Source organism: Nerophis ophidion, linkage group LG15, assembly GCF_033978795.1.
Source record: "Nerophis ophidion isolate RoL-2023_Sa linkage group LG15, RoL_Noph_v1.0, whole genome shotgun sequence".
Classification (NCBI taxonomy): domain Eukaryota; kingdom Metazoa; phylum Chordata; class Actinopteri; order Syngnathiformes; family Syngnathidae; genus Nerophis; species Nerophis ophidion.
Window position 1 is genome coordinate 18,820,643 of NC_084625.1, and position 16,616 is coordinate 18,837,258.

General features: G+C 37.5%; 1 long non-coding RNA gene across 1 annotated transcript; it reads right to left on the minus strand.

Moving 5' to 3' along the window:
• Positions 1–446: 446 nt before the first annotated feature.
• Positions 447–4,724, minus strand: LOC133569836 (uncharacterized). The gene is made up of 3 exons (XR_009809932.1): positions 4,477–4,724; positions 3,923–4,029; positions 447–980 (listed from the first exon to the last, which is right to left on the minus strand). It is a non-coding gene; the product is annotated as an uncharacterized LOC133569836 (long non-coding RNA).
• Positions 4,725–16,616: the final 11,892 nt, after the last annotated feature.

The following is a 16,616-nucleotide window of genomic DNA, read 5'->3' on the forward strand; positions in this document are numbered from 1 at the left end:
ACTCTCCTTGCCGCTCAGGCAAGTCATATTGTTGAAAAATGCATTTTCCCATCGATAACTTGACATCATCAGCGGCAAGTGAGCTCTCTCAGTCAATTAGTGCACGAGGAATATATATATATATATATATATATATATATATATATATATATATATATATATATATATATATATATATATACATATATATATATATACATACATACATACACACTATAAAAACTGTACCACTTTTTATATTTTTCTTTGTTTTATTTTTATGGTAGCAACAGGGTAGTTAACATTTTGGAGACTTGTGTATGGGTGCGCATGTTTATATATATATATATATACATACATACATACATACATACATACATACATACATACATACATACATACATACATACATATATATATATATATATATATATATATATATATATATACATACCGTATTTCCTTGAATTGCCGCAGGGCATATAGTATGCTCCTGCATTGAATTACCGCCTGGTCAAACTTGTGACGTCACGAGTGACACTTCCCCTGTCATCATTTTCAAAATGGAGGAGTCTGATTTCAATACCGGTAATTTGAAATCGCATAAAGGGAAGAAGATTAAGAGCTATTCAGTAGGAATTAAAGTCCAAGCTTACATCACACTCAAATTTTTACTGCATGCCTTTGGTAAGTGCCGGAGTAAGAAGACGTTTTAAAATAATTAGCGCATGCTTACTTTTACACTTTTACCGCATGCCTTTGGTAAGCGCAGGAATGAGAAGAGGTTTTAAATTAATTAGCGCCCCGGCGGCAATTCAAGGAAATACGGTAGCTCCCGAAAGTCATGATTAAAATATTGATGTTTTGTTATGAGAATCATGGACGTCAATCACTACTCCTCGCCCTCCCAGCATGCACTTCACCTTTCTGCAGCTTTCTCATGGAAATCAGCTGACAATCACCTCAACCTTTTCCTTGGAGATTTTCCACCTCGCCTTCAGCTGTAGGTGTAAAAAAAAAAAGTACAGGAGTAAATGTCTTGTGCTATAAGGAATGTTCCAAACACAAAAGGAGCAGAGAGACTCTTAATTATTCATCACAGACATCCACCACGGCTGATTTTGAGGGTTTCTCAGGAAGGCTTTTGGGAATCTCGCATGAATCTGAAAACATCCCTCGTTCATCACAGGCTTCAGCCGGCATCTCGGATATAAACCGTGACTACTTTAATCCGGGTTTATTTTACAACATCTCCACAAGTATAAACGTCAAACTCGGAGAGAGGATGCGAGCGGTCGGCCTCTTGGTGCTGACAAGACCGGTTCTTTATTCAGCCGACACGTTCCCCCGGCCTGCGGTGGAGACGCATAAGCACGGTTGAAGCCGGCAAATGAATAAAAACACGGGATGTGACGGAATCAGGCGTGTTGGTATCGCACTTGTTTTTCCGCCTCGCAGTTGTTGCTTGCAGGTTGCATGACCTTATATGCAGGTTCAAACATGTGCCGCTATCACTACAGCGGATAGCATATAAACCCTGTTTCCATATGAGTTGGAAATTGTGTTAGATGTAAATATAAACAGAATAAAATAATTAGCAAATAATTTTCAATCCATATTCAGTTGAATATGCTACAAAGACAACATATTTGATGTTCAAACTGATAAACGTTTTTTTTTCTTGCAAATAATCATTAACTTTAGAATTTGATGCCAGCAACATGTGACAAAGAAGTTGGGAAAAGTGGCAATAAATACTGATAAAGTTGAGGAATGCTCATCAAACACTTATTTGGAACATCCCACAGGTGTGCAGGCTAATTGGGAACAGGTGGGTGCCATGATTGGGTATAAAAACAGCTTCCCAAAAAATGCTCAGTCTTTCACAAGAAAGGATGGGGCGAGGTACACCCCTTTGTCCACAACTGCATGAGCAAATAGTCAAACAGTTTAAGAACAACATTTCTCAAAGTGTAATTGCAAGAAATTTAGGGATTTCAACATCTACGGTCCATAATATCATCAAAAGGTTCAAAGAATCTGGAGAAATCACACCACGTAAGCGGCATGGCCGGAAAGCAACATTGAATGACCGTGACCTTCGATCCCTCAGACGGCACTGTATCAAAAACTGACATCAATCTCTAAAGGATATCACCATATGACATCAGGTACACTTCAGAAAGTCACTGTCACTAAATACAGTTTGTCGCTACATCTGTAAGTGCAAGTTAAAGCTCTACTGTGCAAAGCGAAAGCCATTTATCAACAACATCCAGAAACGCCGCCGGCTTCTCTGGGCCCGAGATAATCTAAGATGGACTGATGCAAAGTGAAAAAGTGTTCTGTGGTCTGAGGAGTCCACATTTCAAATGGTTTTTGGAAATATTCGACATTGTGTCATCCAGACCAAAGGGGTGCAGTGGAAGAGTGGCCATGCACAACCCGAGGGTTCCTGGTCCAAACCCCACCTAGCACCAACCTCGTCACGTCTTTTGTGTCCTGAGCAAGACACTTCACCCTTGCTCCTGATGGGTGCTGGTTAGCGCCTTGCATAGCAGCTTTCTCCATCAGTGTGTGAATGTTTGTGTGAATGGGTAAATGTGGAAGTAGTGTCAAAGCGCTTTGAGTACCTTGAAGGTAGGAAAGCGCTATACAAGTACAACCTATTTATAATTTATTCATCCAGACTGTTATCGACACAAAGTTCAAAAGCCAGCATCTGTGATGGTATGGGGGTGCCTTAGTGCCCAAGGCATGGGTAACTTACACATCTGTGAAGGCACCATTAATGCTGAAAGGTACATACAGGTTTTGGAACAACAAGCGCCGTCTGTTTCATGGACGCCCCTGCTTATTTCAGCAAGACAATGCCAAGCCACATTCAGCACGTGTTACAACAGCGTGTCTTCGTAAAAAAAGTGTGCGGGTACTTTCCTGGCTTGCCTGCAGTTCAGACCTGTCTCCCATCGAAAATGTGTGGCGCATTGTGAAGCGTAAAATACGACAGCGGAGACCCCTGACTGTTGAACGACTGAAGCTCTACATAAAACAAGAATGGGAAATAATTTCACTTTCAAAGCTTCAACAATTAGTTTCCTCAGTTCCCAAACGTTTATTTAGTGTTGTTAAAAGAAAAGGTGATGTAACACAGTGGTGAACATGCCCTTTCCCAACTACTTTGGCACCAGTTGCAGCCATGAAATTCTAAGTTAATTATTATTTGCACAAAAAAAAATACAGTTTATGAGTTTGAAGATCAAATATCTTGTCTTTGCAGTGCATTTAATTGAATATGGGTTGAAAATGATTTGCAAATCATTGCATTCCGTTTATATTTACATCTAACACAATTTCCCAACACACATAGAAACGGGGTTTATACTTTTTAGTACCACCATTTTTGCTACCTGGCTTCTAGCATGTGTCAGTTCATTTGGCTCGTGTCGTATCAGGTGAGTTAAGCATCGGCAAATGAGGGGCTAAAGGAAAACTACTGTTGCGATCTGCTGCTCAGATCTACACTATTTATTTTTCTATTTTGTATATTTCTCCGACTCCTTATTTCCTGTTTGCTTTGTCACCATGGTCACTCATCAGTTCACCTGCTGCTCACGCCCCGCACACCTGCTACAGATAATCACTGTCACTTTATAAGCCGTCCTCTTTTGTTTGTTCAGCCTGCGTTCATAATTTGCTTTCACGCAAATTATGAGTTACGTCTGCACTCTTGTCATCGTATGTATATTCTCGCTAGCTTTTCACGCTAAACCCTTTTCTCATTCCAGCTCTCATGCTGTATGTTTTGTTTTGCTCTTTTATGTGCCTACGTGCCAGTTTAGTTCTCATTTTTGTATGTCCTAGCGTCTTTGGTTTGCCTTTTTATTAGCACCAGTGTTTTGTTTCATTGATCATTTTCGTTAAATAAATCTGTTTGTCTTACCTTTGCTGTGTTCAATTTTGACGCATCCTCGAGGGAATCGATCCCGGCATCACAATGCCGAACCGGCGTAACAACTACCCTTTTTTGGAACGTCATCCTCCAGAATCCTTATGTGAGACAAAAACACATGTTGTTCGCTTTTCTGTTTACGTTCTAGATAGTTAAAAAAAAAAAAAAATGCTACGATGAAGCTAACATTACAGACAATGTTTGGAAACATCACATGGAGAAAGATAAGAACTTCTGGAGGAAAGTTATGTGAAATGAAGTGAATTATATTTATATAGCGCTTTTCTCCAGTGACTCAAAGCGCTTTACGTAGTGAAACCCAATATGTAAGTGACATTTAAACCAGTGTGGGTGGCACTGGGAGCAGGTGGGTAAAGTGTCTTGCCCAAGGACACAATGGCAGTGACTCGAATGGCTGAAGCGGGGATCGAACCTGGAACCCTCCAGTTGCTGGCACGCCCGCTCTACCAACCGAGCTATGGTGGTCAGATGAAACAAAAATTGAGCTTTGTGGCCACAATACCCATAAATATGTTTGGCGTTACCTCTTCTGGGGCGCATGGCAGCGCTGGTAGAGTTCCTTCCAAGGAAGAAAAGCAGGAGTAGCTTGCAGGTAAGATTAAGTTTTTTCAATAAATAAAACACAGGACAAAAATACGAAACTAAGGATGCTAACAAGCGTGGAGCTAAAAACAAACCAAAGTGTCACCAACGGTGAAAAACGAGGAATACTAATGGATACAAAATCACTAGAGCGAGGAGAAAATCCAGGAGAACGTAAATGTTGACTATAGCAAACATTGAACCAGCAACTACTGCTGGGTGACAGGAAACTATAAAGGGGAGTGACTAACCAAAACCTGGTGGGAACACTAATTGCAAAACTAAGACAGGTGAGGAGAATCAGTGCCCATGGAAACCAACAGAAAACAGGGAAAAAGAGTGCACCCAGGAACCAAACATAAATCATGCCATGACCCGGGTAACAAATCATGACATTTGGAGGAGAAAAGGTGAGGCCTTTATTCCCAGGAACACCATTCCCACCGTCAAGCATGGTGGTGGTAGTATTATGCTCTGGGCCTGTTTTGCTGCCAATGGAACTGGTGCTTTACAGAGAGTAAAGTGGACAATGAAAAAGGAGGATTTCCCCAAACTCTTCAGGACAACCTAAAACCATCAGCCCAGAGGTTGGGTCTTGGGCGCAGTTGGGTGTTCCAACAGGACAATGACCACAAACACACGTAAAAAGTGGAAAAGCAATAGCTAAATCAGGCTAGAATTATATATATATAATAGTATGGCCTTCCCAAAGTCCTGACTTAAGCGTGTGAACAATGCTGAAGAAACAAGTCCATGTCAGAAAACCAACACATTTAGCTGAACTGCACCACTTTTATCAAGAAGAATGGTCAAAAATAACAAAAAAACATACATACATACATACATATACATATATATATATGTACATATATATATATAGATATATATATATATATATATACATACATACATACATATACATGCATACATACATACAAACATACATACATACATATATACATACATATATATACATACATGTATATATATATATATATATATATATATATATATATATATATATATATATATATATATATATATATATATATATATACATACATACATATATGTATGTATGTATGTATGTATAAATCTATAAATTCATAAAAGAACGCAATTGGCCCGCTAGTTGTTAGTTAGCAAAGGGCACATTAGCTTTCAGCTAGTGATTAGCGTGCTGGTTGTTAGCTAGCGATTAGTGTGCAAGTTGCTAGATAGCAATATTGCCACCATTGGCTATCAATTGAATATTGTTAGTATTGCACAATAGCAAGTTACCAGTTTAATCTTGTGACAGACTTCTCAAGCCGCAGTGCGGGTTCCAAGGACAGTCAAGGAAGGACATAGTTGCGGCAGGTTTAGACTTCTTTATTTTTCAATAAAGACTGCTTTTCAGCTGCTCCATCTGCCACTCGCTTTTCCGCTTGCCTCTATGCTTCGGGCGTCGTCGCCTCTCTCGCGCTCTCAGTCTCTCTCTCTCAGGGTCAGCTTCCCTCTGGCTCCTTCTCGTCTCTCCGCCTCTCTCCCTGACGTTCACGGCTGTCGCTTTTTTATACAGTGTGAGAGGATTACTCAATTGTCCCCATATGCGCGATCCACACGCCTGTTCTTAAATTGCAGTGTTACTCCCGGCGCGCCTCCTTACCGCCATCTTGGGCTGGGCCCCGGAGTGCCTTGCCTCGCTGTCGGACTGCCGGCCATGCCTCCTCACCCCCATCTTGGGCTGGGCTACGGTGTACCCTGCCTTGCTGTCGGACTACCGGCCACGCCTCCTCGCCACCATCTTGGGCTGGGCTACGGTGTGTCCTGCCTTGCTGTCGGACTACCGGCCACGCCTCCTCGCCACCATCTTGGGCTGGGCTACGGTGTGTCCTGCCTCACTGTCGGACAGCCGGCTCCGCCTCTCCACAAATCTAATTTAATTTCCTAGAAGATATGAAAAATAGAAGGTCTGGGCTCCTTCTGGCCATCAGTTTGGGGGTCCTTGACCTGGAAAAACGTTGAAGAGCCCTCCTTAAGGACATTTCGGTTGAAATAATTTGGCGACTATATTTGCAAGGCTGATATCAGGCGGCTGGCTTGTACTGATAATGCTAAACTCAAAAAGATTTGTTTTCGCTGAAAATGAGCTGTAACTAATCAACCGAAGGTTTGGATCAGGCTTTTCATACATTTCACTTTGTTGACAAGAAGCATATGACCAGAGGGCGGGGAAACGCATACACTCCCTGGAGTAATATTGCTTAATTGCGGCTCGATATCGCCGGCAGCAGCTGACGAGGGCGAGGACGCGCCTGATGAATCGAGGATGACAGCGGAGACAAATGGCATCACAAAGAATCGGGGGCGTGAATAACAAACTGAATCAAATATGAAATGCATTCAAAAGGGGATAACGTTGGCACTGACAGCATAATCAATCTGCATTTGGGTCTGATCTATTGTGAGATGGCTGCGGACAAAAAAAACAGGGAAACTGTGTGAGTCATCCTCATCGTCACTTACTCATTTCTTTACGGTCCTCCACTTAAACTCCACTTTCCTGAGTTTTTTTTTCCTTCCGTGGTTTATAGATGAGTCCGCGCCGGTGACACATTTCACGGCGGACTTATCCGTCTTTCTTAGCAGCGAGGGCCACGTTGCTGGTGGAGAAAAAAAAAGGTCAGAGCTCTAATGCACAAAGTGACGGCAGATATATCACCTCAACCTAGGCTGACTTTTGGCAATGCATCCCTCACTTGGACACTCCATTTGCACTGGGAAGAAAACAGACGCCATGATGGGACATGTGTGAGGTGGGGGGAGTATGGCGGGTAAACAAAGAGGCGGGAAGTTTTTGCGGTTAAGGAATGATTTACATCCCAACTCTACTACATTGTTTTGTTTGCAGTATTCCTCAACTCAAATTCTAATGGACATAAACAGGGAGAGTCTGTGGGAATGTAACAGAGGCTGGTCAACTTCAAGAATCGGGCTGGCGGTTTGGTTTTAGCGCAGGCGTCGGGACGCTTGCCTCTCACACCGGTGACCTGGGTAGGAGCAAAAAAGAAAAAGAAAAAACTCAGCCAAGAGATAAAAAGAGTGCACAGTCGCTACACGAAGCTAAGTTATCTGTGATTGACAGCTATGAACCCTAATCAATCATCTAATCAGGGGCCCTTGATTTGGTGGGGGCCCCTAGGCTTCAGTGCATTGAGGTGACCATAGACATAAGTGAACGAACGTGCACAAAAGGTACCAAACATGGATGAATGTAACAAACAGTCAAGACGTGGACTTTGGTGTGATTTGTTTTCCCGTGGTGCAAAGCGATTGGAACGAGAAAAGAGCATGAAAAAGAACAGCATGGATCAAACAAACAAACACACATGAATGCAGCAAACTTAAACAAATGTAACAAACTTGCAAGAATATAACAAACATGCATGAATGTAAAAAACTTCCACACATGCAACAAACTTACAAGATGGTAAAAAACATGCATGAATGAATCAGACAAACATCTATGAATGCATTAAATTTGCACAAATGTAACAACCATGCATGAAGGTAACAAACATGCACGCATTCAACAAACTTGCACGGATGTAAAAAACATGCACAAATGTAACACAAAACACTGTACACACACACGTACTATGCACAAATGCAACAAATTTGCACAAATGTAACGAAACATCCACAAATGTAACAAACTTGCACGAATGTAACAAACATGCATGAATGTAACGAACAAGTATGCATGTACCAAATTTGCACAAACATAACGACCATGCCTGAAGGAAACCAACATGGATAAATTTAACAAACTTACACAAATGTGACCAACATGCACAAATGTAATAGAAAAACATAGTACACACACACATAACATGCATGAATGCAACAAACTTTCACAAATGTAACTAACTTGCACAAATTTAACAAACATGCATGTGTGTAACAAATTTGCACAAAAGTAACAACCATGCAGGAAGGTAACAAACATGCAGGCATTTAAAAAACTTGCACAAATGTAACAAACATGCACAAATGTAAAAGAAAAAACATTGTACACACACATATAACATGCACAAATGCAACAAAATTGCACAAATGTAAGAAAACATCCACAAATGTAACAAACTTGCACAAATGTAACAAACATGCATGCATGTAACAAACATGTATGCATGTAACAAATTTACACGGATATAACAACCAAGCATGAAGACAACAAACATGCATGCACAAATGTAACAGAAAAAACATATTACACAAACACATAACATGCATGAATGCAACAATTTTGCACAAATGTAACAAAATATCAACAAATTGCAACATACTTGCACAAATGTAACAAACACGCCTGAATGTAACAAACATGCATGCATGTAACAACTTTGCACAAATGTAACAACCATACATGAAGGTAACAAACTTGCATGAGTTTAACAAACTTGCACAAATGTAACAAACACGCATGAATGTAACAAATTTGCACAAATTTAACAACCATGCATGAAGGTAACAAACAGGCATACATTTAAAAACTTTGCACAAATGCAACAAAGGTGCACAAATGTAACAAAACATCCACAAATGTAACTAAATTGCACAAATGTAACAAACACGCATGAATGTAACAAATGTGCACAAATTTAACAACCATGCATGAAGGTAACAAACAGGCATGCATTTAAAAACCTTGCACAAATGCAACAAAGGTGCACAAATGTAACAAAACATCCACAAATGTAACAAACTTAACACAAATGTAACAAACATGCATGAATGTAACAAACAAGTATGCATGTAACAAATTTGCACAAATTTGCACAAATTTAACAACCAGGCATGAAGACAACAAACATGCATGCATTTAACAAACTTGCACAAATGTAACAGAAAAACATAATACACACACATAACATGCACAAATGCAACAAACTTGCACAAATGTAACAAAACATCCACAAATGTAACAAACATGTATGAAGGTAACAAACATGCAGGCATTTAACAAACTTGCACAAATGTAACAACCATGCATGAAGGTAACAAACATGCAGGCATTTGACAGACTTGCACAAATGTAAAAGAAAAAAACTGTACACACACACATAACATGCACCAATCCAACAAAATTGCACAAATGTAAGAAAACATCCACAAATGTAACACACTTGCACAAATGTAACAAACATGTATGCATTTAACAAATGTTCACAAATGTAACAACCGTGCATGAAGGTAACAAACATGCATGAGTTTAAAAAACTTGCACAAATATAACAGAAAAAACATAGTACACACACACACATAACATGCATGAATGCAACAATTGTGCACAAATGTAACAAAAAATCCACAAATTGAAAAAACGTGCACAAATGTAACAAACACGTATAAATGTAACAAACATGTATGCATGTAACAAATTTGCACAAGTGTAACAACCATGCATGAAGGAAACAAACATGCATGAGTTTAACAAACTTGCACAAATGTAACAAACATGCACAAATGTAACAAAAAAACATAGTACACACACATAACATGCATGAATGCAACAAACATCCACAAATGCAACACATTTGCACAAATGTAACAAACATGCATGCATGTAACAAACATGTATGCATGTAACAAATTTGCACGGATGTAACAACCATGCATGAAGGTAACAAACATGCATGAGTTTAAAAAACTTGCACAAGTTTAACTTGAAACATAGTACACACACACACATAACATGCATGCATGCAAAAAACTTTCACAAATGTAACAAAACATCAACAAATGTAACAAACCAGCACAAATGTAAGAAACACGCATGAATGTAACAAACATGTATGCATGAAACAAATTTGCACAAATTTAACAACCATGCATGAAGGTAACAAACATGCATGCATTTAAAAAACTTGCACATATGTAACAAACATGCACAAATGTAACACAAAAACATAGTGCACACACACATAATATGCACAAATCCAACAAACGCACATAAATGTAACAAAACATGTATGCATGTAACAAATTTGCACAAATGTAACAACCATGCATGAAGGAAACAAACATGCATGAGTTTAACAAACTTGCACAAATGTAACAACCATGCATGAAGGAAACAAACATGCATGAGTTTAACAAACTTGCACAAATGTAACAAACATGCACGAATGTAACAAAAAAAACATAGTACACACACATAACATGCATGAATGCAACAAACATCCACAAATGTAACAAATTTGCACAAATGTAACAAACATGCATGCATGTAACAAACATGTATGCATGTAACAAATTTGCACGGATGTAACAACCATGCATGAAGGTAACAAACATGCATGAGTTTAAAAAACTTGCACAAATGTAACAAACATGCACAAATATAACTTGAAACATAGTACACACACACACATAACATGCATGCATGCAAAAAACTTTCACAAATGTAACAAAACATCCACAAATGTAACAAACCAGCACAAATGTAAGAAACACGAATGAATGTAACAAACATGTATGCATGAAACAAATTTGCACAAATTTAACAACCATGCATGAAGGTAACAAACATGCATGCATTTAAAAAACTTGCACATATGTAACAAACATGCACAAATGTAACAGAAAAACATAGTGCACACACACATAATATGCACAAATCCAACAAACGCACATAAATGTAACAAAACATCCACAAATGTAACAAACTTAACACAAATGTAACAAAAATGCATGAATGAAACAAACATGTATGCATGTAACAAATTTGCACAAATGTAACAACCAAGCATGAAGGCAATAAACACGCATGCATTTAACAAACTCGCATGAATGTAACAGAAAAACATAGTACACACACATAACATGCAAAAATGCAACAAACTTGCACAAATGTAACAAAACATCAACAAATGTAACAAACATGCATGAATGTAACAAACATGTGTGCATGTAACAAATTTGCACTAATGTAACAACATGCCTGAACGAAACAAACATGCATGAATTCAACAAACTTGCACAAATGTAACCAACATGTACAGATGTAACATAAAAACATAGTACACATACATATAACATGCATGAATGCAACAAACTTACACAAATAGAAGTAGAAAAAATAGAATAGAAATGTAACAAACCTGCACAAATGTAACAAACATGCATGCATGTAACGAACATGTATGCATGTAACAAACTTGAATGTATGTAACAAAATGCACAAATGTAACAAACTAACCCAAATGTAACAAACATGGACAAATGTAACAGAAAAACATAGTACACACACACACATAACATGCATGCATGCATGCAACAACCTTGCACAAATGTTCAGTTCAGTTCAGTTTCAAACATCCATGAATGTAACAAACATGCATGAATGTAACAAACATGTATGCATGTAACAAGCTTGCACATATGTAACAAATATGCATGAATGTAAAAAACATGCACAATTGTAACAAACGTACACACGTAACATATTACACACATACGACAAACATTCATGAATTTAAAAACATCCACAATTGTAAAAAACTTAACACAAATGTAACAAACATGCATGAATGTAACAAACATGTGTGCATGTAACAAATTTGCACAAATGTAACAACCATGCCTGAACGAAACAAACATGCATGAATTCAACAAATTTGCACAAATGTAACAAACATGCACAAATGTAACAGAAAAAATATAGTACACGTACATATAACATGCATGAATGCAACAAACTTGCACAAATAGAAGTAGAAAGAATAGAATAGAAATGTAACAAACTTGCACCAATGTAACAAACATGTATACATGTAACAAACTTGAATATATGTAACAAAATGCAGGAATGTAAAAAAATGCACAAATGTAACAAACTTGCACAAATGTAACAAACATGCACTAATGTAACAGAAAAATATAGTACACACACACATAACATGCATGCATGCATGCAACAAACTTGCACAAATGTTCAGCTCAGTTCGGTTTCAAACATCCATGAAAGTAACAAACATGCCTGAATTTAACAAACATGTATGCATGTAACAAACATGCATGAATGTAAAAAACATGCAAAATTGTAACAAACGTACACACATGTAACATAACATAATACACACATAAGACAAACATTCATGAATTTAAAAACATCCACAATTGTAAAAAACTAAACACAAATGTAACAAACATGTGTGCATGTAACACATTTGCACAAATGTAACAACCATGCCTGAACGAAACAAACATGCATGAATTCAACAAACTTGCACAAATGTAACCAACATACACAAATGTAACAGAACAACTTAGTACACACACATATAACATGCATGAATGCAACAAACTTGCACAAATAGAAATAGAAAGAATAGAAATGTAACAAACTTGCACAAATATAACAAACATGTATGTATGTAACAAACTTGAATATATGTAACAAAATGCAGGAATGTAAAAAAATGCACAAATGTAACAAACTTGCACTAATGTAACAAACATGCACTAATGTAACAGAAAAACATAGTACACACACACATAACATGCATGCATGCATGCATGCAACAAACTTGCACAAATGTTCAGCTCAGTTCAGTTTCAAACATCCATGAAAGTAAAAAACATGCCTGAATTTAACAAACATGTTTGCATGTAACAAACATGCATGAATGTAAAAAACATGCAAAATTATAACAAACGTACACACATGTAACATAACATAATACACACATAAGACAAACATTCATGAATTCAAAAACATCCACAATTGTAAAAAACTTAACACAAACGTAACAAACATGCATGAATGTAACAAACATGTGTGCATGTAACAAATTTGCACGAATGTACCAACCATGCCTCAACGTAACAAACATGCATGAATGTAACAAACATGTGTGCATGTAACAAATTTGCACAAATGTAACAACCATGCCTGAACGAAACAAACATGCATGAATTCAACAAATTTGCACAAATGTAACAAACATGCACAAATGTAACAGAAAAAATATAGTACACGTACATATAACATGCATGAATGCAACAAACTTGCACAAATAGAAGTAGAAAGAATAGAATAGAAATGTAACAAACTTGCACCAATGTAACAAACATGTATGCATGTAACAAACTTGAATATATGTAACAAAATGCAGGAATGTAAAAAAATGCACAAATGTAACAAACTTGCACAAATGTAACAAACATGCACTAATGTAACAGAAAAACATAGTACACACACACATAACATGCATGCATGCATGCAACAAACTTGCACAAATGTTCAGCTCAGTTCGGTTTCAAACATCCATGAAAGTAACAAACATGCCTGAATTTAACAAACATGTATGCATGTAACAAACATGCATGAATGTAAAAAACATGCAAAATTGTAACAAACGTACACACATGTAACATAACATAATACACACATAAGACAAACATTCATGAATTTAAAAACATCCACAATTGTAAAAAACTAAACACAAATGTAACAAACATGCATGAATGTAACAAACATGTGTGCATGTAACAAATTTGCACAAATGTAACAACCATGCCTGAACGAAACAAACATGCATGAATTCAACAAACTTGCACAAATGTAACCAACATACACAAATGTAACAGAACAACTTAGTACACACACATACAACATGCATGAATGCAACAAACTTGCACAAATAGAAATAGAAAGAATAGAAATGTAACAAACTTGCACAAATATAACAAACATGTATGTATGTAACAAACTTGAATATATGTAACAAAATGCAGGAATGTAAAAAAATGCACAAATGTAACAAACTTGCACTAATGTAACAAACATGCACTAATGTAACAGAAAAACATAGTACACACACACATAACATGCATGCATGCATGCATGCAACAAACTTGCACAAATGTTCAGCTCAGTTCAGTTTCAAACATCCATGAAAGTAAAAAACATGCCTGAATTTAACAAACATGCATGAATGTAAAAAACATGCAAAATTGTAACAAACGTACACACATGTAACATAACATAATACACACATAAGACAAACATTCATGAATTCAAAAACATCCACAATTGTAAAAAACTTAACACAAATGTAACAAACATGCATGAATGTAACAAACATGTGTGCATGTAACAAATTTGCACGAATGTACCAACCATGCCTGAACGAAACAAACATGCATGAATTCAACAAATTTGCACAAATGTAACAAACATGCACAAATGTAACAGAAAAAATATAGTACACGTACATATAACATGCATGAATGCAACAAACTTGCACAAATAGAAGTACAAAGAATAGAATAGAAATGTAACAAACTTGCACCAATGTAACAAACATGTATGCATGTAACAAACTTGAATATATGTAACAAAATGCAGGAATGTAAAAAAAATGCACAAATGTAACAAACTTGCACAAATGTAACAGAAAAACATAGTACACACACACACATAACATGCATGCATGTATGCATGCAACAAACTTGCACAAATGTTCAGTTCAGTTCAGTTTCAAACATCCATGAATGTAACAACAATGTATGCATGTAAAAAGCTTGCACATATGTAACAAACATGCATGAATGTAAAAAACATGCACAAATGTAACATAACAACATGACACACACATATGGAAAACATGCATGAATGTAAAAACATGCACAAATGTAACATAAAAACATAATGCACATACACACACGTAACAAACATACATTAATGTAACAAAAAACTTGGAAAAAAACAAATGTTTTCATTAGTCAGGTTAGTAACTTAGTACATTTGTCAGTTGCTAGTTAGTTGTTTGATGAACCGGTTTAGGTCGTTGGGATAGTTAGGTGGCATTTAGTTGTTGTTCGAGTCACTGAGGCATGAGTGGAACAATGCAACCCAGAATACAAACATTACTATGAGTGGATGGTCCGCATCAGCCTCCAAAAACCAGGAAGTGGTTTAACAAAGTGATCCGGCAACACTTCTTTCTGTGCATTCCACCTTGGCTTCTTCCCAAGCAGCCACACACACAAACACACACACAATAACACACAATAAATGTTTTGTGTGAGATATTCAAAAGTCAGAAGGACGACTCGTCTCTGCAGGAAGTGGAGCATCCTCGTGTTATCGCTGACAGTCTGTTTGCTCAGAGAAGAAGTCGGCGCTTCATCTGCGACGTTACACGCTTTGAAAGAAACTCTCGCAGCTGAGAGCGACAACAGCAGGATGCGACTGCTGCTGCCTGTGGGAAAACAACATTTGTGTGACAACCGCCAGTGTTGCAGTGTGATGTTTCCACAACCGCTGAGCACTGGGTTCTAGTACGGATCAGAAAGACGACAAGTCTTAGTGACCTTTACACGAATCAAAGAGCTTGTCGTTTTCTGGATACGCACCCTCCCGCCTCCCGATGGTAATTTCAGCCACAATAACATTTCACACTTGATTTCATATAAGTCTGCGTATTGATAAAAAAAAGGAGCTTGTCGTGGATCACAATAACAGCTCTGTAGTTACGTGTAAAATGTGTATAAATAACTGTAAAGCCTCGACATAAACAAAAAAAACATTTGTAAGTGTTGCATACATTTAAAATGTGTGTGAAAATGTGAAAACGCTTACAGAACTGCTCTGCAGTTATCCAACCCATAAATCAACTATATACAGAGGTCAAAAGTTTATACACACTTTTAAAGAACATAATCTCATGGCTGTTTTGAGTGTCCAATAATTTCTAAAACTCTTATTTTTTAGGCCTGTTTTTCCTGGGATTAAAGGACTCACCTTTTCCCCTCCAAACATATTGCTTGTTATTGTGGCCCAACAGCTCAATTTTTGTTTAATCTGACATCACATGGACAAAGATAAGACCTTCTGGAGCTGTTTAATCCAAGGAACACCATTCCCACTGTCAAGCATGGTGGTGATAGTATTATGCTCTGGGCCTGTTTTGCTGCCAATGATACTGGTGCTTTACAGAGAGTAAATGGGACAATGGAAAAGGAGGATTATGTTATGGTATTGCAGAGGAAGTGACGGCAAACGGACACCAGAGGATGGGGTTCAATA